Genomic DNA, 24,814 nt, shown 5'->3' with positions numbered 1-24,814 from the left:
TTAACAAAACGATATTAGCTATTTTTTTAGTTTTGTTATTGCATAGTTTAGCATATGTACGGTATATGTAATCTTCTTTCCTATTGGCTAATAGTAAGGGAGGGAAAGCAGAGAGGGAAAGAGAGATCAATACGTTAAGAATAAACCCACATGGCTAAAAGAAACTGACTTCTAAAGACAAAGCAATTTTGTAACCTAAAATACTATAAAATACAAATAAACTTAAAAGTGTGTTTGCCCTGGAGAAGGTTGAATGAAAGAGGACTGTTGTGGTTTTCTAGATAATGACCTATGTATCCCTACTTCAATGAGACATTTGTTTCTAAAAGAACTTATCTCTCAGAAATGATAAAATCGATAATTTTTCTCTCTCCGTAGTTCCTTAAAACAAAAATGGCCTTATTTATTTTCATTCTTCTCTCTACCTCCACTCTTTATCATGGCCAAACTAGGGGAAAATAGCACTGTGTAATCACTTAGAAATAAGTAGAGATCACTTAATGATTTATGATTTTCAGGTTCCTGATATGAAAAATGTGAATTTGGACCCAATAATCTCTAATTTTTTCTTTAGTTTTAACCATAGTTCTTTGATTTTAGACCTTGCTGTGAAAGCACCGCTTCTTGCCAATAATTTTTGAACTAGAGATCAGACTGTTACTTATGTTGTTCAGTATAACCCTTTAATGATCACATGTCTCCATGGTACTTTTTCAAACCATTTTCATCTCATGTACGTTTTACAGCTGAAATCCTAACTTTACAGTAGTTTCACCTGTGAAGGTGCGAGACAGGAACGATGAAGAATTTCCCCTTTTTACTTTGTATTTTTATTTTTTCAAGAATTTAGTATTTTTTAATTAAAAAGCAGGCCAAGCATAGTGGCTCATGCCTGTATTTCTAGCACATTGAAAGGCTGAGGTGGGTGCATCGCTTGAGCCCAGGAGTTCAAGACAGCCTGGGCAACATGGCAAGAAACTGTATCTAAAATAATAATAAAACAATACATCTCAAGAAATGTACCCATCTTTAGTTTACTTTTCATACTATTGATTATAAAAAAAATGCATTAAGGGAATATTGAGAGGTGTTGAATTTATCTATTATCTTGATTGTGGTGATGGTATAATGGGTGTTTGCATATGTCCAAATTCATCGGATTGCACATGCTAAATATGTGCAGTTCTTTCTATATCAGTTATACCTAAGTAAGGATGTTAAAAAATGCATCAAGGTAAATATTTAATTTATATTTAGAGAAACTTTTTTTTCAACCCTGGAGATACTTTCAAATTTAATTCTTCGTACAGCAGCTAAAAACATAAGAAAAATGCTGGTATGGTATAAATGAGACACACTGTATATTATACTCCTTGAAAATGCTTCATGCATATATGGGTTCAAGAGGCAACTGGGAGATCAGAGCCTTCTGAACATCCTCAGTGCATGATAGGACCCATTTGTCTAAGTCTATGTGATCTAAGATGTAATACTCATTTCTATTCCCTTCAATTATTTTAAATGCCCCCAGGCTGGAATGAGAGAATTGGAGGTTGAAGAAGGGCATCAAGCTGAATAAGAATAATATTTTTAAGTCAAATTTTTCTTATAAGATAGAAGCCAAAAATCTGAGTATAATATTATTTCACAGAATTTTAAAGAATATTAAAAATATTGTGATAAGATATTTCAAAAATAATGGCATAATCCCCCCTCCTGCATCCTCATCCCTGGGCCACCCACTACAGCACTGACTCAGCTTCAGCATGTAACTTGTTCCAGCTGCCCAGTGAGATAACAGCAAAGGAGCATGACCTGTCTTGCTGCTGTTGGAACCTAGTTGCCATGGACTAGCCTGTCAGATCCTAACGATATTATACATGAATCAAGTGTCCCCATTGACCAAGTCAACCACCAAAGATGTAAGTGAGGCTTCATCTGACAAGATCTCACCCTGCTGATTCATCAGCTAACTGAAATTGTATGAATGATTCCAGGAGAAACCAAGACAAAAATGTTCCCAGTTGAACCCACCCCAAATTGTCAAGTGATTGCTATCTTAAGCCAAACAAAGGTGAGGTGGCTTATAATGCAACAAAAGCTAACTTATACAATAAATCAATATGGCCACTTAGGTTTATCCCTCAGAATGCAAGTTCAGTTCAATATCAGAAAATCATGACTGTGATTGACTATATTAGTTAAATCAAGGAAGAAAATCATACCATCATTTTATTAGATATAGGGGATAAGAACCATCCAATGAAGTTCAAAACTTTTTGGGCAGGATACATTCCATAAATACAGATCCAGATAAGAATTATCTTTTTTTGACAAAGGCCATATACCAAAATTATGTGGCATATGTATAACACTAATTAAAATTACCATGCTAATATTTTTTAAAATCTTATTACTTCCCCGAAGGACAGAAACGAAATAAAGATTTTCAAAATTACTGTCTCTGTTTAACATTATCTATTGGAATTGGCCAACAGAAGATGGAGAGGGAGAGAGAGAGAAAGAGGGAGGGATAAGGTTTCAAAGAATATAGATTAAAATGTCATTTTATAGATGTTTTGATCATTCATTTATTTGGAAACCCAAGAAAATAAGCTATTAAATCTGATTTTAAAAAAGTATTAACATGGTGGCTAGACAAAAGATCAATATACTAAAATCAATAATATTTTCCAATAGCCTCAATAACGAGGTAGAATATAAGATACACTTGTAATATCAACAAAAACTATAGAGAATACAGAGCTTCATATAACAAACAGTACAGAAAATCTTCCTAGCAAAAACTTTAACTCTGTATGAAAGGACACATGAGTAAAGGAAATACACATTAGTTACGGATGAGATGACATAACACTAATAATATCAATCTCCTTATATTAATCTATAAATTAAATGCAATTCCAATACAAATCCAACCTTTTTTTAAGGACAGCATGAAAAAGCAATTTTTAAATTAATTCTGGAAGAAAGAAGTTCTCCAGACAACTAAGGCAGTTTGGGAAAGCAAAACCAAGATGGAGATATTGCCCTGCCAGATATTAAGATATATTAGGAGCCAAGTATGATAGCTTGTGCCTGTAATCCCAGCAATTTGGGCCGCCGGGACAGGAGAATTGAGGCCAAGAGTTGAAGAGCAGCCTGGGCAACATAGCAAGACCCAGTCTCTACAGAAAACACACACAAATTATCCAGGCAGGGTTCTGTGTGCCTGTAGTTCCAACTACTTGGGAGACTGAAGGTGCGGGATAACGAGCTCAGGAGGTAAAGGCTGCAGTGAACAAAGATGGCATCACTGCACTACAGCCTGGGCAACAGAGTGAGACCTCATCTCAAAAGAAAAAAAAAAAAAACACATAAGGAAGTCATGATGATTAAAAACATTGTGGTCCTGTTGTAAGAAATAGAAAATGCAACTAAACAGATAGTCTAGAAATAGAACCATATAAAGATAGGAAGTACACGAAAGAGGTAGCATCATAGTCCTGTTGAGAACGTTGGGGAAAGAGGTTCATTATATAAAGAGACACAGAGCTGAATCCTAACCTAACGATACAACTTATATCGCGCTATCTTACATAGCTTGCTGAATTTTCACAAAGAAATCCTATGAGACACAAACTAGTATCCTACTTTACAGGTGGGAAAACTGAAGCATGAGAGTAGAATGACTAACCTAAGAAGTATGTGGCAGAACTGAGACTTAAACCCATACAGTTTTTCCTCAGAGATCATTCTACTAAATACTATAAATACAATCCTGCACAGTGTCTAAAACTAAAATTCAATTAGTTTAATATCTAAATGTCAAAGACAAAATTTAGAGAGAATAAAAAACTACAAACGAATATCTTTGTGATTTCAGAGTAAGGAATAAGACAGATTTAAAAAAAAAAAACAAAAGCATATATTGTATAAGCAAAATGGATGAATTTGGCTACATTAAAATTATGGATTTATGTACAACAAATGGAGTCAAAGTCAGATTTAAAAAGAAGTGACCCGTAGATGATATATACAACATTTAAAAATCAATAATGGATTTATATCTGAGCATAAATGAACACCTACAAATATAAATGAAAACACAGAACATTTATTAGAAAAAATGGGCACAGGTCATGGATGAACAATTCATAGATGGGAAAACAGAAATGGCAATATTGTATATGAAGACTCAACCTCATTAGAATCATAAAAATGTGGAATTAAAACAAAAATTTCATGTGAATTTCTATGTGCCATATTTCCAAAAGTTAAAATGTGAACTAATATTATTTGTTGGTTAAGGATACGGTTAAAGAGAAACTGCTGGTGAGAGATAAATGGTGAAGCTATTCTGGGGAATAATCCGTGAATTAAAGTACATATACAACTTCTACGTTAGCCATTCTATATCTGAGTATAAACCGGAGAGAAACTATGCCCTGTTCCTCAAGGGGACATGGAAAAAGAGTTGATTATTGCTTTATAATGAAAGTGAAGTGTTGAGAACAGCCTACATTCTCGTCACTACGGTAATGGATAAGTAAAACTTAGTATTAACTTATGTGAAAATGTGAGATGGTGCCAGAAGCAATAAATTAAGTTCATATGGAGCAACAGAGATATATTTTAAAACTATAATTATGTCATGAAAAATTAAGACCTAGGATGTGATTGGTAGTCAATACTATTTTGTACAAATTAGTAATCACAAAACAATCCAGTCAGTTTTTCAAAAATCCATACAAAATAACTATTAAAGATGAGTTGGGAGATTGCATGTCAAGTGACTCAAAGAATGCAATAATGCTACATAGGAGAGAAAAAAGGAATTAAGCTGGCAGAGGAATGCAAAGACAAAAAAAAAAAAAACCCTATAAAATATTGGGAAATAGAGGGATCATATACATTGTTGATAGGGTAACATTAACTAAGGTATATGGTCCAATTTGTCTAAGTATCCTAAAAACAAAATAAAGATACACAATATGTTGAGACTTATAAGCATTATAAAAATGTTTAACATGATTGTAGGACACAGGAGAAATACATAACCTCTCAATTTAAACTGATACAATACTGATTAAATGTATCATCATTGTTCTCATGTCACCCATGCAAAGAAAGCAAATAGAAATCAGCTTTTAAGATAGAGGCTGGTTTTTAATTGTTTTAGAATCATTAGTTAGCATGCCAAGTAAATAATAGTCCATCTGTATCCAAAACATAAAAAGTTCTAACCCTTAAAGTTCCAGTCTCTAGAGTAGGGGTGTGTGTGTGTGTGTGTGTATGTATGTGTGTGTGTGTGTGTAGGAGTGTGTTTGTGATCGTGTTGTTTAATAAACTGAAGGGTACATACTATACCTGACTACACTCTTAACGACTCTTGGGCAAGTCAAACTGAAGGTCAAGAATAAACAGGTAGACACTGCTTGGATGACACTCCAAATTATCTTAATAATCTGCAGATCTGGCTAGACAAGCAGGTTTTGCTTTCAGAAATAATATATTTTTATTTTCTTATAAAAGTCTTTGAAAGACTAAATCTTAGAAGCATTTGTAATTAAGAGACTACACGACACAATAGTAATTTAAGAGTTTATAGAACAAGTTTATTCAGGTGTCTGGGGCAAGTTGACTCTTAGTTCTAAACGTTAAACTAATTTAACTTGGATTTTCTATAACTCAAATTTTTATCTATAAAATGGAGGAAGATACTTCAATAACATTAAAAATCTATAAATTTGGGCTTTGAGTTACAAATTCTTTCTCCAAACGATAAAAAGGTTTTAACCCAGACATTGGGGTTGCCTAAAATTTTTCATTTTCTGTATTAGTACACAATCTTCCAGCTTGCAATTTGGATAGCTGTCATTTTTTCAAAACTGTGCAAAAAGCTAATGCTTTTTTGCCAGAAGACAAAACAAATTCCTGTGGATTTGAAGTAATACAAGGCAATGCCATGTATTGGAAGTATGTGCTTCATGGTAGACATTAATCTGGAGGTTAGATTAAGAACAGGGTGGTCTGGTTGAAGTGAATAAATTATTTCAAATGTACGTGTAACATTAACTCACTTTGTAATAAAGTCTTTGTCTTTTCATATAAAAATTGGTTTTTTTTCTCAGTTTAAGCTCAAGGAAATCCCCATACATCTTATCTCCATAGGGCAAATAAAAAAAAGTTCTTAAGACAGACACGTTCTTATCAAACATGTAGAAAATTAAAAACATACAAAAATGTATAGTCTAAGGAAAGTTCAACAAATAGAAACTTAAGAGGACTTCACTGATATTACGATGCTTAGAAAAATACGTTATTCCTAAATAAAAAGATAAATGGAAGCAAAAAAGATTAAAGCTAAAATAAAAATTAAAAAACAACCAAAATACTAGTCAACACAAAGTTAAAAACTCATTAATCTAGGTGTATTACCAAAGGCCTCATAAAAGATTTCACATATATTACAAATCAAAACAAAACAAAGAAAAAAATGAGAAGATTTCTCTCTTCAAATTATTCTACATAATTTTTTTTTTTTTTTTAGACGGAGTCTTGCTCTGTCACCAGGCTGGAGTGCAGTGGTGCAATCTCAGCTCACTGCAACCTCCCACCTACCGGGTTCAAGCGATTCTCCTGCCTCAGCCTCCTGAGTAGCTGGGACTACAGGCATGCACCACCACGCCCAGCTAATTTTTGTACTTTTAGTAGAGAGGGGGTTTCACCATGTTGGCCAGGACGGTCTTGATCTCTTGACCTCATGATCTGCCCACCTTGGCCTCCCAAAGTGCTGGGATTACAGGCATGAGCCGCTGAGCCCAGCCTACATAAATCTTCTTATTGCTAAACTGATAGGAAGAAAAACTCTTTTTAAGCAACCAAATTATATCTATTAATATTTGTACTTCTCAGATGGATCTTGTTGTATAATATGTATGATCAAAATAACTTGTCTGTTAATTATTCATATTTTGGCATCTGTCATTAACTCTTATTTAATTACATTGTCACCCCTGGCTAACTCCTAAATAAAAACAAATGTAAATGTAATATACATCCCATCATTAATTTTGGAGCTCTAAGAGTTAGGAAAACTCAACCTGGAGAATAAACTTTAGTTTTACTAAATGGAGAAAACTATTTTCCAGTTTTTTAAATGAGGGGTTATTCAATCTGAGTAGAGCAGGCATCACAAAAATGCAAACAAAGTGATCTTTGCCAGGTTCTAATGCCAGAAATACTGTGAATGTTGCACTGGATCTTGTAAAAATAGCCACAGCCTGGCGCTTGCAGGGCTGGGTCATGGTGTGTTAAACAATAATACCTAGCCCTGATGGAACTTATTTGGGCCAAAAAGCTTTCACCTGCATTATTCTTTTAACCTCATTGCATTGTTATGGGAAATGTGTTTGTTTTTTGAAATGACATTCAAATATATCCTTAAAAGAACTCTTCCGGTCTCTCTATAAGCTTCTTCTCTCTTTCTGCCAACACATCCCCTGTTAAAAATCAATAGTAGACTTCTCTTTCTTTATATCATCACATTTCAAATCTGATGTAGCTAATAGATGTTAATATAATTTTTTTCAAGAATATTCTCCTTCTGAATATCTTTGCCCTCATCTTTATCCTGCCTATTCAGGGCAAAGGTTATCTTTCCTTTTTTTATATAATAATATCAAGATTATGTATTTTGTTCAATTTTAGTTTTAAGTGGTGTCTAAGTGCATAAATTAGTGTCCGTGCAAAGAATAGCTTGTATTATTTGCCAGATGGTTGGATTAATTATTGTGCTTTTAAAACAACTGATTTCACGCCCTCCAGTCAGTCCAAATATACAGAAACAGAAGTTTAGAGTGATGTGGCTTTTCTGCAACATTTTCCAGGCTGCTGTTCACATGTCAGCCCCTTGTTTTATTCTTAAATTGTTGTTGTTCAATCTATAAAATCTCTCTTAAAGGTCCCCAAACTGCATGTAATTTGATCTTTTACTTTTGAGGATACATTGTTTCCAAATCTCTAACCATATTCCCCTTCTAGTAGACTTTCAGATTATCTTAACTAATAATTTCCTTACTTTTCACCTCTATTTAGGGATTCTTGAATTAGCTCTTATATCTGTATCCATTATTGCTCCAATTATTTTGTTTTGCCTTTTTCTTGGAAGTAAGTTAATGCTATTTTTGACAAGGACGTATTTGACTTCTGTAAAGATACTGACTTGAGAATTTTAGAAATGGGTTTATGTCACACACACACCTCTAATTAAATGTGTGACCTTGGATAAAAGCCCCTTAACTTTTCAGGTGTTCTCTTTGCTCACCTCTGAAGTTGATTAAAAGTATGAACATCTAAAGGCTTTTTAGTCTTAGTTTGGTCAATGAAACTGTCAAAAGTCCATCATATTGTCTTTATTTTTATCATTAGTCAGTTTGTCTAAAATAAATTATGGTTTATGAAGCCAGAGATTTTCTTTTTCTCTGGCATCCAATCACTGCAAACATTTCTCATGGACCTATTTTAAGAAGGCCTATGAGTAACTTGACCTTTTATGACTTCCCATTTTGTTGTCTTTACAACCTGGTTTCCCCATAATTTTCAGAGAAAACTTTTCACCTTTTCCTGGCTCTCCTTTTGACCTCTAGAGAACTTCGCACTTTCAAAAGACATCACACTAATACTACTATTATCACATGCCCTCCAAAAATCCTCAACCTATTTATGCCTATTTATTAAGTTAATATTTTATCAAAAGTTGTCCAATTGAGTATTTTATGCCCAGCTCTGTCAGATATTTTACATGCCCTGTAATAAAAAGCTGAGAGATTCATTAAGAATTAATTTCCTAGTACATTTTCACTTTGAAACTTTCCTCATTAATGAGTCATCAATTGGATCTTCCCTATAGAAATAGATAAAACTAAGTGAGAAAAGATACGTAAAAGAACTAGCACAGTATCAGGGATATAACAAGCATTCAATGGATGATAGCTGTTATTCTTATTATGATCATTATCACCTTAGCTCATGTGTTTTCCGACTTCATTACTGGACTCAACTCTTACCTCTATTTCTTATTAGATCCTCACAGCAACACTTGAGGAAGCTAGATTTTGTCCCTATTTTACTGATTGCAATATGGAAGCCTAGAGCATTTAAGTAAATTGACGGAAGTCAAGAGTCAAGAACCCAGTCTGAATTTGTCACAACCACTTGCCCATACTCTACTGTGGCAATACCACCAGTCATGCACCCAGCTTCGCCAAGGTCTTATCAGTGCTCCAATGCTCTCTTTTCTTTTCTTTCTTCATTTTTTTTTTTGTTTTTTTGTTTTTTTGAGATAGAATCTCATCTCTATCTCTGCCCTGTAGTGCAGAGGTGCAGTCATAGCTCCTGGGCTAAAGTGATCTTCCTGCCTTCGCCTCCAGAGTAGCTGGGAGGTTGGCACCACCACACCTGGTACCCCTCCAAAAAAAATAGCCAAAATAGATAACCTCAGCCAACCTATTTTTTGGGAGGTATCTTTTTCTTGACACTGTCATCCTTGGCCCCCAATTTAAGTTCACTTTTATTTTCCTAGTCTTGGTGAAGAGAGTAGAAGGTGGAAATTGAGGTTAAAGGAGGGAACTCTGATGTTATTCAAATATTGACTTTATCTTAACTTCCAGCCTCTGCCTGTTCCATTTCTGCTCAGTCACACACAGAACATTCACTGTTTCTACCAAGTGCTCTGCCCTGCCTTTTTTTTTTGTCTTTGTGCCACTGCTTTATCTCTACTTGGAATGACACTCTTTCGTCCTTGGTCTCTCACCAATCCCTACTTCATAGTCATCATTAAAATCCAAATTTTCCTTTCACGCCCAATTCAAATGCCAGTTCTATCCTGAAGCTTTCTGGGTCTGCCAAATAAGCACTAACTACTTGTCTGTCTCTATGTTTCTATAATGGCCATCACATGAGAATGACAAGTGATTTTACAGCTGACAATATATATCCTATCAGCCCTTCCGAATTCTTTCTCCATCCAGCTCTGTGCCCTGGATGTCTCGCATGGCCTAACTTGATGCATGTCCTTGCCTTCTTCTAGCTTCTCACTGGGTTCACCAATGGAGAACACCCAGGGGAGATTAGAGAAAAGGTGAAAGAAGAGTGAGGTTGGGTGTTTATTCCTTTGGTTTCCTCCCTGCCAAGTTGCTCAGTGATGGATGGCTGCATCCCTCAACTTAAGGCCACAGCCTCTACGGGGAGGCCCCGACTCTCCAGCAGTGCCTTTCTTCTCCTTCCCTGCTAGACCAAGAGTGATAAAAGTGGCCAAGCTTTTACTGACCCACTAATGCTACACTATCTCTGTTTCCCTACATCCTGCTCAAATTGTCCTTTTCAGGGTACCACAGATTTCCTGCTGAAACCTTGTTTGATGAACTTCTTAATATATTTCTTCTAAGCTGCTAATTTTACAAACCACATTATTACCTTTATGTGAAATGTGTCTTCAGGATGAGTTAATACATTCTGAATGATGATAATCATAACAGCTAGCATTTATTGAACACGTACTATGTTTCAGGCACTCTCCTGAATGCACTAATCTAATGTAATTATCCCAATAAGCTAAGCAAGGCACAAAAATGGTGAGAAGGTACCAGAAGTAACTTGCTCAAGGTCACTCTAGTGGCTGAGTAGAGTTTAAGAGTCAGGTCTGCTCCAAGCTTAAAGCTTAAGCTCTAGATCTAAACTGGTGGTTCTTAAACATGAGTAGGCATTGAAGTCACCTGGAGCATTTGTTAAAACACAGACATTGGGGCTCAATCCCAGAGTCCCTGACTCCTTCCATCTAGGGCAAGGCCCAAGAATTTGCAATTCCCCAGTGATGCTGATGTGCTGGTCTGAGTACCACACTTTGAGAACTAGTAGAACAAGCAGTACGGCTTCCCACACACAATAACTAAAGAAGCTGTTCAATAGTATGAGGTACAGAACTTTTAGGGTTCATTTCCAGCTGATTTCCCAGCTGGAATTCAAAAGAACAATGAGATATTAATGTCTATATTTTGGCAATAAAATGTAATTCAATTCAGCCAGTATCCTAGGAGCACCGACTATGTGTTGGAGTAATTTGCTCAGGATAACTGTCAAACAGAAATACACCATACTCAAGAATTCTTTCTGATCATTCAAACACTTAGGCAAACAAATAACCATGATACAATATGATAGCTGTTGTAATAGAGCACACACATACATTTACATGTACACACAATCAGTGGAGCACAGTTGAAGAGGAAATAAACTCTCTTTGTGAGGAAGTAATAAATGCAATCTCAAGCAGTAAATAATGGGACTAAGAATTCAAGAAAGAAGAGTAATTTTCCAGGAAAACAAGTGGAGATAGGCATTTTAAGAAGGAAAAAAAAATCTTCAGCCTGCACACAAAGGGAAATGAAGAATAATGTAGCAAGATTCTTGTATCCAGTGTTCACCAGACACAAGAGTGAGTGAATACCTTGCCTCTCTCTAAGTGGAAAGCAAACCTCTCTACTACTTATTGAACATCTCCTAAATGCTAGACGTTGAGCTTAAAATCAGGCCACACTGATGATGCAGGTGCAATGCTTACCCTGCAGGGACCTGCATTTTAGATTATGCACATCAGCTAGGCAGACTGAATTGCAGTTAATATATTGAATTACAAGTTATCTCAAGCAAAATCTATTCATGAAAGTGATCCAGGAGTCAAATGACCTAAGACTTCACCTGAAAATCAAATGTTCATTTTATGAAATGATAGGTAAAAATTATTTTATATGCCAAAACAGGCTTGGCTTAGAAGACACACAATTCTTCCATTCATACTATATGAGCCAGCCCATAAACATGTTACTTTTTACCAGAAGAAACTTTCCCTTCTTTCCTAAGAAGCTAGAAGCAAGGGGCAGGCATGGGAATACTTTCATCCAAAAAGCAGAATCTCATTGCAACAGCTCAGCACAGCTCCAATTCACATCCTTTGGAACGGCTTCCAAACTAAGTAATTTAACAAACTGATGAAGAAAAAATGGCCCATTAATCTTATGCTGCATGTTATAATTTAACTCAGGTTTAGCATAGGAAAATATTATTTGCACTGATTATAAATATGCTTTATGGGTGCATTCATTATAGACTCAAAATATTTTAAAATTATTGGCTGGACTGACATGATGAACTACATAGGAGCACTACTAGATGGCATCTCAATGTCATCTGCGCCTCATGTCATATTGGGCTAGGAATAAATATATATTTTTACTCAATGGGCAATCTTATTCCAAACAGCAAGACATGTTCATTTCCATTCAGTTGTTGTAATCATGAAGCTATCAGCTAAATATTATGTGGATAACTTAGATGCAAGTAAATTCTTGTATTTACAATTCAAATATTCTTATGTCATTTTCCCGCTTTGCTTAACCTAATATAATGGCCTGATCAATCTGATTAGGAGGACTTTTTCAAATTAATTTACTCAAACGCTCTAAGGTAGATTCTGAAGGACTAAAATTGTGGTCTTTGGTATCCAACAAAAAGGGTTCAAACTTATCTCTTACTAGCTGTGTGACCTTGGCCAAATGACAGTATCTCTGAGCTTCACTTTCCTAATTTGTAAAATGAAAATAATAATAGAATTCGAGTTGTAAAATTGAAGAAAAAAATGAGTTTGGTAATGTGTTTACCATATGGCAGAAAAGAGCAGTTATTCTGATGGTCATTATTACAAGTGTGGTTGCTAAGATTATTGAAAATGTATTGTTTGTTCCCTGTTCAAAGAGCTAGAATCTTAAGACAGCTTTCCATTCTTTTCCTTGATTTCACCCCTAAGATTCTGTCACACACTGGCAAAAACATATTGGCATTTTGGGGGAAAGGATCCACTGAGGTGACACTTTTGGTGTATCAAGTATATAAGGTATAGAAATCTTTGGAGTCTTTCTTTAGACTTCTATTTACTTTCCAGTAGATTGAGTGTTAATAATTGTCCAGTCTCCCGCTGTGGATAGCTGTGAACTGGTTCATCTATTGGCACTTTCTCTGGTTCATAGACAAACAGCAGGAACCCAGAAAGAGAGGCTTTTCTTTTCTACTCCAATTGCTAAGAACCTTCTTGGATAAAGACAGTCTTAAACAGATTATGAGATTGCTACTTGTTACAGGATCAAAGCAATGTCCCAAAAAAGAGCACTGGCCTCTGTTTATTACACTTACATTTCACTTGAGATACCTTTCCGTCCCCTAGAGAAAACAGATGTTTCAAAACCTTCCAGGCACTGGAATAATACAGCCAGGGAATCTCTACAACTGCATGTTTATTTATACTGTTCCATCCAGATGAATGTTTTTCCATCAAGGTCAGACTGACTGACGAGTTGAAATGCTTGATTTTATCCTAAAGTCAGAATTGAGTAAAGTTGCTGAAAGCCTACCCAGTTTACATCCTATCTTCCCCACAAAACCTGCTCTGAGGATGCAAGTTGAAATTTTACTTATATGTGCGCATATGTGTGTATGCAATGTATATGTGTATATATTTGTATATACATATATACACACATACGTATATATACACACCTATAAAGGTGTATGTATATACTACAATTACAGTGTACATATTACAATTAATTTGGTTCATTTGCTCCCATTCTAGTGTTTTTAGGATAGAAACAATAGATGACATAAATCCCTTTTCTGCCACAATATAATAGCACCTGAAGAATCGTGTTTTATTAGCTAGAAGTAGGATTTGCTTTCATTATTGCAGTACATTTGATAATATAAAAATATTTCTGATTATTTTTTCTTATGTGAATTTCATAGCATCTTCATCTAAAATTTACTTTGGAGATTCAGACCAAATGTCATATCAATTTCCTAGACTGCTTAATATGTAACTCTGCTACAGATTTTAACCTCAATATAACAAGGGGGAAAAGCAGAGAGAAATGAACTAGGTGTACTCAGGATCATTCTCTGCTATTGAAATTTCCCCAAACCTGAGAGGTTTCATCTGTACATAGAAATATTTTCACCATGGGACGTATAGTGGTTGAACTTTGAAGAAAAGTTGACTTATTGTCTAAAAGTTTTCCATTTGCCCCCTTCTAGGTTTGCACTCAAGACTGCCATTTACCTTAATGGAAGCTGTTCATATGCCCCCAGGAAAGAATGAACAATTTAATAGAAAATGCTAAAGGAGTGATATTAGGTTAGCATCTCGTGTCATCTGAAGAAAAACATAGGCAGATTTTCTACTCTCTACCTTATTTCCCACTTTATTTTCAGGATGTGGGGATAAAAATGTAGGGTCTAATGAATTTTTCAATGGCTTATAATTATTAGTGTTATTGTTAGAATACCAGAATATAACTAATAACCAAATGTAAAATGTTTGGTAAGGAAATTGCTTTATTAAAAATATAAATTGTGTGGGTATTAGTAAATGTTAAAAGGAACTGACAACATAAAAGGTACAAAAATTGATGACTGTATTTCAAATGCTGAGAGGTGCATTTGTGTGTCTTTTTCTCTTCCTCCATCTTATTCAGCACCTATAAAACTAAGGGCATATATTTACAAGATGGTGGGCATGTTTTGGATGCTCAGTTTATGTCTGTAGGAAAGAAAACAACACAAAGATAATTGCCTCAATTAAGTCAAATGTTATATAAGATATGAGTTAGAGGCTGAATTAGGATTCACGTTATGAGTTTCTCAACAGTTACCAATAGAACCAATGACAGATATGAGAGTGTAGTGCAATATATGCCAAGATACTTTAAAGTAATTTACTTTATATTAATATTATCTATTAAGACATCTTAGTTCAACCACACTCAGCTGCTCTACAATAACCCCAGAGCTTCTGAGTTACAATATGCCAGAATTAGGTAAATGGCTGTGCTCATACAATATAATTCGGGCAGATCCAGTGTCCAGTCATTGCTGTTCTACCACCCAGTTGTGAGCTAGAATAAATTCCTTAATTTTTTGACCCTCGAGGATACCGAAATAATATAATGCTTACTTCATTAGGTCATAGTGGAGATTAAATATTATTAAGATGATATGCCCTTCATCTAGGAAATATCAATAAATGTTACTGATGCTATCGTCATCATCATCATCATCATTATCATCATCATCAAGGTCATGACAGAAAGAGGACAAATTACATGAAATCTCAACTTCATCCCTGGGCCATGCACACCTTTCTCTTCAAAGACTTATATGTCAGATTCTAACACTGTCAAATGACAGAAAATGTAAGTCTTTATGCTTTGTTCTGTAGCTAATATTTGCATCTTTCCATCTGAGTTCGGGTTTAGCATCGTTTTGTCCCACACAACAGAAGCTGATCTCCAAAGAGAGGAATGACGTAGCCTCAAGTGACAAAGACACTGAGTGAAGTCTTTCACGTCCTGGGACACCTGTGGCCCAGCACAGAAGGCTGCTAGGTTGCCAACACAGAGTTTACCCCTCACGTGTCTGTAATTGGGTAAAGAGAGGTGAAGTTTAGCATGTGATATGTAAAACGGGCTGCCACAAATACAATTCTAAAGCAGAATTGGCTTCAATTCTTCCTTCTTTTTCCCCACTCTCAAATGCTCAGGAAGCTTTCCTGCTCTTGTCTCTGACAGGAATATATTATACCTTCCTGGATATGTAGGTGGATATCAAGAAAGTGCTTATTTGCAAGCAACAGGAGCCAAATATAGCTGATTTGAACAGAAAATAATCTTTGAAAGGTTATTGATTAAGTTTCAGTAACTAGAAGCAGACTAAAGAACAAGAACTTAGGGCATGCTATCAAAATTATAGAATCATGCAAAATTGAAGTGTACGTGCAGGCCTGCCTCGCTGACCCAACACAAGCAGGATACGGGATGCTGACCCAGGCACTGCTGCCTCCTCAGTTACTCCTGGAAGGGCTTTTCTGAGGTCCTTGCTTCCTCATATCATTCGTTTCTAATTCAAAATATAGGATATGAGTGTAATTGGCCAATCCTAGGTCATCTGACTGTCTTCCAGTTTCAAGGAAGACTGATAAAGAGAGTCAAATTTACTTTACATTGTTTACATATAAATGTGTCTGGTATTTTCAGTTTAAACAGTGGGAGAAAGGCACTGTCCCTCAACAAGACTCATAAAGTGAAAAGGTCCCCAAATATATAAAGGAATTTCAAATCAGATGTATGGAAGTTGAAAACAACAAATTCAGAGGTAGAATTATACACATTTTGTGGTTAAAAAATATGTTTAGAGTAATTCTGACCTGAGTTCATATGTTAAGCAAAGTACTCAATCTTGCTGATCCTCAATGTCCTCTGAAAAAAAAATGTGGAAGATAATATCTATATAAAATAGTGTAGTATAGACTAAATAAATTGTATATACAAAGTGCTTAGCACATCCTAAGCATTTTATTAAACTGTTTATTATTATTCTTATTGTTACTGATGACTTAAATTACTGCAAGAATTAAAAGAGTAATGATGTATGTAACACAGTGCTAAACATCACATTCACCATCTCAGCTAAGCATGTGTTGATTCAACAAATATTCTATATATCAGACAATAATTCATTAGTATTTTTTTTACAGAAAAAAATCATGAGGAATATGAAGCATAAACAATGGACCAAAAGTCACTCAATTAAGACATAACGGAGGTGAGATTCTAACCCAGAATTATTGAGCTTGAGAAACTATACTCTTTTTTTATTATTATTATACTTTAAGTTCTAAGGTACATGTGCACAATATGCAAGTTTGTTACATAGGTATACATGTGCCATGTTAGTTTGCTGCACCCATCGACTCATCATTTACATTAGGTATTTCTCCCAACGCTATCCCTACCCCAGCCCCTCACTCTCAAACAGGCCCCGGTGTGTGGGTGTGTGATGCTCCCCTCCCTGTGTCCATGTGTTCTCGTTGTTCAGCTCCCACTTATGGTGACAACATGTGGGACTACACTCTTAACCATAACAAGGTAGTACCCTTCAGATCGAATGTACAACGTGGTGACTATAGTTAATAATACAGCACTGTTTACTTAAAATTTGCCAAGAGAGAAAATCTTAGTGTCCTCACCATACACATACACACACATACACACACACACACACACACACACAATGGTAACTATGCGTGGCAATAGATGTGCTAATTATTTAGATTGTGGTAAACATTCCACACTGTATACATATATCAAATCACCTTGTGGTACATATTGAATATATACAAATTTTAACTGTCAATTATATGTCAGTAAAGCTGGAAAGGAACTCAAACTAACTTGAAAACAAAATATAGCATCCCTCAATATGTTAATAATTATAAAATACTTAATAGATTGGAGACCTTCAATAAGTGATATTTCTTGTAACTATAACTATTATTAGTTATTAGTTGTGTGGCATTGTTTACTTCTAATGACAAGGATATAAGATGGGGGTTGCTGCTACAAAACTTCAGAGCCCCTGTGGGCATTTGTGGGGTAAACACAGCAGGAAATGATGTCTCTCAATTTCCAACACAGAAACTCTTTAAGTTGGTTGATCTTCATCATACCTCCTTTTTAATAAGAAAATAATGCTTTTCCTACATTTTCACTGGGCATGGGAATAAATCCATATTTCTGGGTGTGAGGTAGGAGCAGGACTAGGCTTTGGGGGTGGGGCTTGGATACCTGACCAAATGATGGACTAGCTAAAACAGGTCAGGGTGGAAACACCTCCACATAAGACACTCTCCCCAGTATGCCCTCTTGGTTTATCATTGCCATGGCAATACCCATAAATTACTGCCCTTTTTCATGGCAACAACCTGGACAACCCAGAAGTTAACAACCTTCATCCTAGAAATTTCTGCATAAGTTGCCCGTTAATTTGCATATAATTAAAAGTGGGTCTACGTATGACTGCAGAACTGCCTCTAAGCTACCTAAGCTGGGCACGCTGCCTATGGGGTAGCCCTGCTCTATAAGAAGCAGTACCTCTGCGGCTGCTGTGGGCTACTGTTTCTATAAAAGTCGTTATTTAACACCACTGGCTTGCCTTTGAAATTCCTTCGTAGGTGAAGCTAAGAACCCTCTCGGGCTAAGCCTCATTTCTAAAATATTGTACACACTAGTGCATTCAGGTTAGTATAAAGAATTCCTCACAATATATTAGGATAGTTTTAAGTATTTTAATTTGATTAGACACAATCTTTTAGTTATAAAAAACATCACCATTTTGACCATTTAAATATGCCTTTATTTTCTCTTGTATCAGTTGTGCATCAGTTGTGTATAGAACCTTCACTTAAATTCTCATCTACTCGGACTTATTATACTAAGAATGCTTTATTTCATTAATGCAAATTATCCAGGGATAGAAATAATGTATATATGTGGAGTATTAGAGGAGTTCAAGAACATCACCACTCATCATTCTGTAGTCGTTAAAGGCATATGTTATTTCTACCTCACATGAAGAAAACTGTGTCTGGCTGGGTGCGGGGGCTCACGCCTGTAATCCCAGCACTTTGGGAGGCCAAGGCAGGTGGATCACAAGGTCAGGAGTTTGAGACCAGCCTGGATAACATGGTGAAACCCCGTCTCTACTTAAAATACAAAAATCAGCCGGGTGTGGTGGTGGGCGTCTGTAATCCCAGCTACTTAGGAGGCTGAGACAGGAGAATTGCATGAACCCCAAAGGCTAGTGTTGCAGTGAGCTGAGATCATGACACTGCACTCCAGCCTGGGTGACAGAGCAAGACTCTGTCTCAAAAAAAAAATGAGAAGAAAAGAAAAGTGTGTCCAAGACAGTGTAGTGACTTGCCCAAGACTACACAGCTAGGTTACAAGAGAAAATAAAGGCATATTTAAATGGTCAAAATGGTGATTTTTTTATAACTAAAAGATTGTGTCTAATCAAATTAAAATATTTGAAACTGTCCTAATATATTGTGAGGAATTCTTTATACTAACCTGAATGCACTAGTGTATACAATATTTTAGAAATGATAAATAGGCTCTTTAACTTGCTGATCATACAAACCTACAAACCTACTTAATACTCCCAATGACAAGAAATTAACTACCCGATGAGGCAGCTTCTTCCATTTTTGGACAGCTCCAGGGGTCAAACATTATAACATCTCACTGCCTGCAATGTCATCTAGTTCTACCTGGAGAAATAAAACAGAACAGGTAGCTACTGTACTTGACAAATTGATATAATTCCATTTTTTCTAAATCTGAGTGCCAGATTCATTTATTATACTGAATAGATTTGTCAAATGGCTTTGCCCATTTACGAATGGATGGCACACTGCAAAAACATGTTGGAATTTTAGAGGACTAAATGTCACCTCACTGATAGTGTCATCAATATAACTTATATTGTCATTTTTGTCTCACACTGACTTCAATGGCTATAGGGTGAGCTCCAAGTCTCCAACCTTGTATTGATGATCTCTGCCCTACACAGTACTTTTCTGCTCATTTCCAGAAGAGACCAAGATAACTTCTCAGACTTCTCAAATCTACTTGCCCTACTTGACAACACATGTTGGCTAGGCTAACTGGATCAAGATTCTATAAGCAGGATCCTCACGGTTTCAAGTCCTTGCTGTTTTGGATGAGACAGAGGCTATTTCCTGCTCCCATAACCACTCACTTCTTGCTGTGAAGCTTTCCTAGGCTGTTCTTGCTAATACTAACAAAATTAATTATGCTTATCTGATGACAAGTATACAACCTAAAATGCCATCTTTATAAATAAGGCAATAATCAATGCAGTGTGATTTATGGGCTTTCATTTTTCCTATACACCCTATGTGCCCTATAAAATCTGGCTTTACAGTTTCATAGAGGCTATAATCCCTTTCAGAGGGAATAAATCATTTCCAACCATAATATAAAATAGGGAGTTATATTCACATACTGGCAAAGGAAATAAATTGATTATAAAATGTAAGAGAGTGACTGATGATTTCTCCCTGTGTCTGCACTATTAAAGTGTTTTTGAATAGACTGGACAATATTAAAGAACTTCTATAAATATGAGATTATAATTTATAAATTAAAAAAGAAAAATTACATTGAAAACTATAACAAAATAATAAACATTATAATATATAAAAAGTTATTGTAAATCAATGTGAATAAATGGATAAAGGTCATAAAGTCACAAAAGAAGAAATACAAACAACCAATAAATATATTAAAATAAGTTTAATCTCACTATTATTAACCAAAGAAATATAGTTAGAATCATGTAGGTCTCATGTCTTACTCATCAGAGTGGCACAAATGAAATAAATGGCTAATGCTGGTACTGTAGAGTGTGAGAATCTACACATGACGTTAAATTGCTGATAGAAAGGTAAGGTAGTGCAACTCTTAAGCTCATATGTCAATACGTACCCAAATTGAAAAGTGGCCCTTCAATTTCTAAAAAGTCATTCTAAGGAAATGAATAAATGCAGGAAGACATATGAACAAAGATGTTTTTCTCATTTTTCTGTAGTACCAAAGAAAAGAGAGAGGTAAACCTAAATTTTGAGTAGCAGGAAACTGGCTACATAAATAATGAAATGCTGCTGAACTATTTAAATTTGTGATATAGCCTTATCAAATGACATGGAATCATACTCATTATATACTAATAAGTAAAAAAGATACAAAACATTTTTATAGTTTGATCTAATAATTAAAAGTATTATATATTTGCTTGCATTGTGCCTGTGTGTACCCCCACAAACAAAAATATCTCAAGAATGTTATGAAGATCATTTATTGGAAATGGGATAATGGGATTTTAAGTTATTTATACTTTTTACTTTTTTTTGGAAACAAGGTCTTGCTGTGTTGCCCAGGCTGGAGGGCAGTGGTGCAACTATAGCCCACGGCAGCCTGGAACTCCTGGGCTCAAGCTAACATCCAGCCTTTGGCTCTGGAGTAGCTGGGACTATAAGCTAATGCTACCATGCCTGGCTTATACTTTTTTCTTTATGCCTTTTTAATTTTTGTAGTTTCCACAATGAGTTTATGCTACTTTTATAATTAAAAGTATTTTAATTTTCAACAAGAAGATTTAGATTTCCCAAATTTTCCAATTACCCTGCACCATGGCTCAGAGTATTTGTGCAAAAGAAAATCAGCCTTTTTTTCTGCATTAATTTTCCGCAAATTCATCATTTGGAATTGGTAAAAGTTGTACAGAGTAAAACTGTTAGGGTCTGGGTATGCTATACCTTTCAAAGAATTGAAGATCTTGGAATAATTTCTTTCAATTTTTACCATACTGATACTAAGGTGGATGAGATGTAGAGGATGAAGGAAAACAGTAATCATCTGCAACCAGGAAAGATAACAGTGAATGACAATTGGATTTATCTATATTTTTAAGGTGGACTTCCACAAGTTTCAGCTCATACTAATACACACACACGTACACACACACACACACAATTCAATTGCCTTAGACTAATCGATCATTGTGGCAGAAATGAACACCTATCGACTAAACATTTTTAGCCCCTCCAGATTGTAGCAATGTTGAGATAAGGCCTAGGATAGTATTCCCCATCTCTATGCATCTGAGTGTGGCCACATTACTGCTTACTGGCCCACAGAATGCTACCAGAAATTTTATAAGAACATATATTTGATTTGCATTTCTCTAATGATCAGTGATGTTGAGTTTTTTTTCATGCTTGTTGGTTGCATGAATGTCTTCTTTTGAGAAGTATCTGTTCATGTCCTTTGCCCATTTTTAATGAGGTTTTTTTTTCCTTGTAAATTTGTTTGAGTTCCTTGTAGATTCTGGGTATTAGAGCAAATGCCTATCAACAATAGACTGGATAAAGAAAATATGGTACATATAAACCATGGAATATTATGCAGCCATAAAATGAATGATAGTCCTTTGCAGTGACGTGGATAAAGCGGGAAGACATTATCCTCAGCAAACTAATGCAGAAACAGAGAACCAAACACTGCATGTTCTCACTTATAAATGGGAGCTGAACAATGAGAACACATGGACACAGGGAAGGGAACAACACATTGGAGACTGTCGGTGGGTAGAGTGAGGGAAGGGAGAGCCTTAGGAAACACAGATAATGCATGCTGGGCTTAATACCTATGTAATGGGTTGACAGTGCAGCAAACCAACATGGTACACGTTTACCCATGTAACAAACCTGCACATCTTGCACAGGTACCCCAGAACTAAAAATAAAAATTAAAAGAAAAAAAGAATGTGTATTTGAAGAATAATGAGTTTATAATTGAGCTTGCAATTTCCTCTCTCCTTTCCTTTTTGAGACAATGTATAGGCACATAATGGAAACGGTAGGCCCTTGAATCACTGAGCAGAAAACTGATTGCCAAGCCAGCGAAGTCCAAACTGAACCACAGACTAACTGAGAGATAAACTTATAATAAATTATCATAATTTATACTGATTATAATAAACTTTTAATAAATTATTAGACGCATTACACACATTGCTTACCTTTCAAGTTAATTAACATCTCTACCTTTTTTTTACAAAGGGAAGTTCTCCAAGCTTCTGGAGAAACCATAGCAATCTCCTTTTTCAGTTTGAGAGATGAGTCCAAATATGAGATGAGAAGGAATAAAGACACTGAGAAATGCTTTTGACAAAGAGGAATGAGAAATGGAATGCTGAAGAATTCCTAGTAATAAAGAATTCAGACAGGAGAAGTGGATGGGGTGATATCAAACAGATTTGCTCAAAGGCATTGTGGAAAGGAAAATTTGTGAAAATTTGGTGAGAGGGAAAAAAAAAATCAGATATAAAGGGCCTTTTGGTCCCTAAATGAATTTTTCTTCCGAAAGATTCATATTGTTTATATGTGAACCATAAGAATTCTCTGTCCACTTCTTCCAGAATTTTCTAAAGCCCGCCAGGACATCTGCAGAGAAAGAGAATGTCATTCCAGGATAATCAACTGCAAGTTACTAAATTAAGATCAAAATATCTTTAACCTTGAACATTTTTCAAAGAGTTTTTAGAAGAAAGAGGCTCTCTAGGGGGTTGTATAATTATATAATTGTACCCTTTGTAGGAGGCTATTTACAGATAAGTAATTTTTCCCCACTATTCAAGGTAAAATGCATAAAATAAAGTAGAATTTGGGGTTATTTGTCGGGAAGACTGGGAAGGAAGTCTGTGCAGACTCTGTGAGCCATCTGATTAATCACCCACTCTCTCCTCATTCCCTGCTATCAAAACCCTGATTGCCAAATCCCTAATATCCTCAAAACTAAGGTGGCCAGTTTAAAGCCCTAGCTAATGAGATCTAAGTGAAAGTCTGATGATGAGTTTTGGTAAATACTTCTTTGCTCCAGGACTTAGAAGCAGATCCTCTTTTAAATGTTCTTTCTTCTGGGTTAAACATTGGGAATGCAGCTGCAGATTCAGTAGCTGTCTTGCAACTATCTTGCAACACAGTGACACACCAGAGGTGAGAGGACAGGAAGATAAGAGAACCTAGTCCCTCATGGACACCACTTAGTGGCTGAATTAACATAAAAATAATCTCCAAACTGTTACATGAGGAAAGTTAGGTAAGTAACTCTTATTCAGGTTCTATTATTGCAGCCAGACTCATTATAAATAGATACTGAATTCTAACCTCAGGTTCCCAGAATTCTTCCTAGTATCCCATAGTTATCCTCCTATTCTAGACTATTAATCATCAGACTTGCTTGAGGTAACTGTGTGGTGAGGTCCGGCTCTTTTAGAAGTCCTGATACTATTCACAACATCTTTTAAAAAATGGTAATATTTTTATGTCCACTCATCTTTCTAAAAATTACACTCAGAGGTCAGTTCCTCCAGAAAGCCTGAGCTGACAACATTTTACCCCTGTATATAAGCAGAATGATTAAGCAAAATAAGTAAAACAGAACAGGTAAGGGTGTAGTGTGTTATATCTTTCAAAATAAGAGAATAAATTTCAAATGTATCGCCACAAAACAAGGTCAAGTAAGTGTGATTCCCTTGATCTAATCACTCCACTGTGTTCATATATCAAAAACATCACACTGTATTCTATAAACGTAATACAATTATAATTTGTCCATTGAAAATAATATAAGTATAAAAGTGTGTGGGCTCTGGAATCAGACTTTCTAGATTTGAATTTTTAATCTGCTGCTTACTGGTTGCATGACTTGGGTAAATTAATTTATCTGTACATTGGGGACATTAAGTAGGACTTACGTATCTTATTGAAAATATTAAATGAGGTAGTTCAATTAAAGTTCTTATAATCTGGCTTGGTTCAATAAAAATCTAGCTAGTTTTTAGATTACCTTTGGCCAATTTTGGGTAGAGGCCCTTTGCACTCCTATGGGTCTCTGTAAACTCATCTTTCATGAAACACACATCCTATATTGAAGGTATTTTCTGTAAGCAATGGGTTTTTAAGGTGTGGTCATTGGACCAGTGATATCAGTAGCACCTGGGAACTGGTTAGAAATGCAAATCTAGTGATCCAGAAACTCTGAGGGTAGAGCCCAACAATGTGTGTTTTAACAAGACTTTCAGGCAGATCTGATGCAGACTTAAGTTTGAGGGCAATTGAAAACACCAATCTCAGAATCTCCTGGGAGCATTCAAGAAAAATAAAGTTTCTAGAGCCTTACACCTGTCCAGCTGGAGAAGGGGCCCTGGAATTTGCCTGCTTGGCATGTTTGCCATGTGATTCTTCAGCACATTGATGTTTGAGAGCCTTTGCTATTTTATT

At 35.6% G+C, this 24,814-nt stretch overlaps 1 protein-coding gene and 1 long non-coding RNA gene across 6 annotated transcripts in view; one reads left to right on the top strand and one right to left on the bottom strand.

The window, feature by feature from the left end:
* Positions 1-24,814, bottom strand: part of GRM7 (glutamate metabotropic receptor 7) — an 890,122-nt gene that overhangs the window by 847,427 nt on the left and 17,881 nt on the right. The window lies entirely within an intron of this gene.
* LOC131383215 (uncharacterized) lies at positions 14,140-19,985 on the top strand. The gene is made up of 4 exons (XR_009213053.1): positions 14,140-14,245; positions 15,121-15,302; positions 16,643-16,710; positions 19,469-19,985. It is a non-coding gene; the product is annotated as an uncharacterized LOC131383215 (long non-coding RNA).

The sequence above is a fragment of the Hylobates moloch genome, unplaced genomic scaffold, assembly GCF_009828535.3.
Source record: "Hylobates moloch isolate HMO894 unplaced genomic scaffold, HMol_V3 SCAFFOLD_4, whole genome shotgun sequence".
NCBI lineage: Eukaryota > Metazoa > Chordata > Mammalia > Primates > Hylobatidae > Hylobates > Hylobates moloch.
This window is presented reverse-complemented; position numbering and strand designations above follow the sequence as displayed.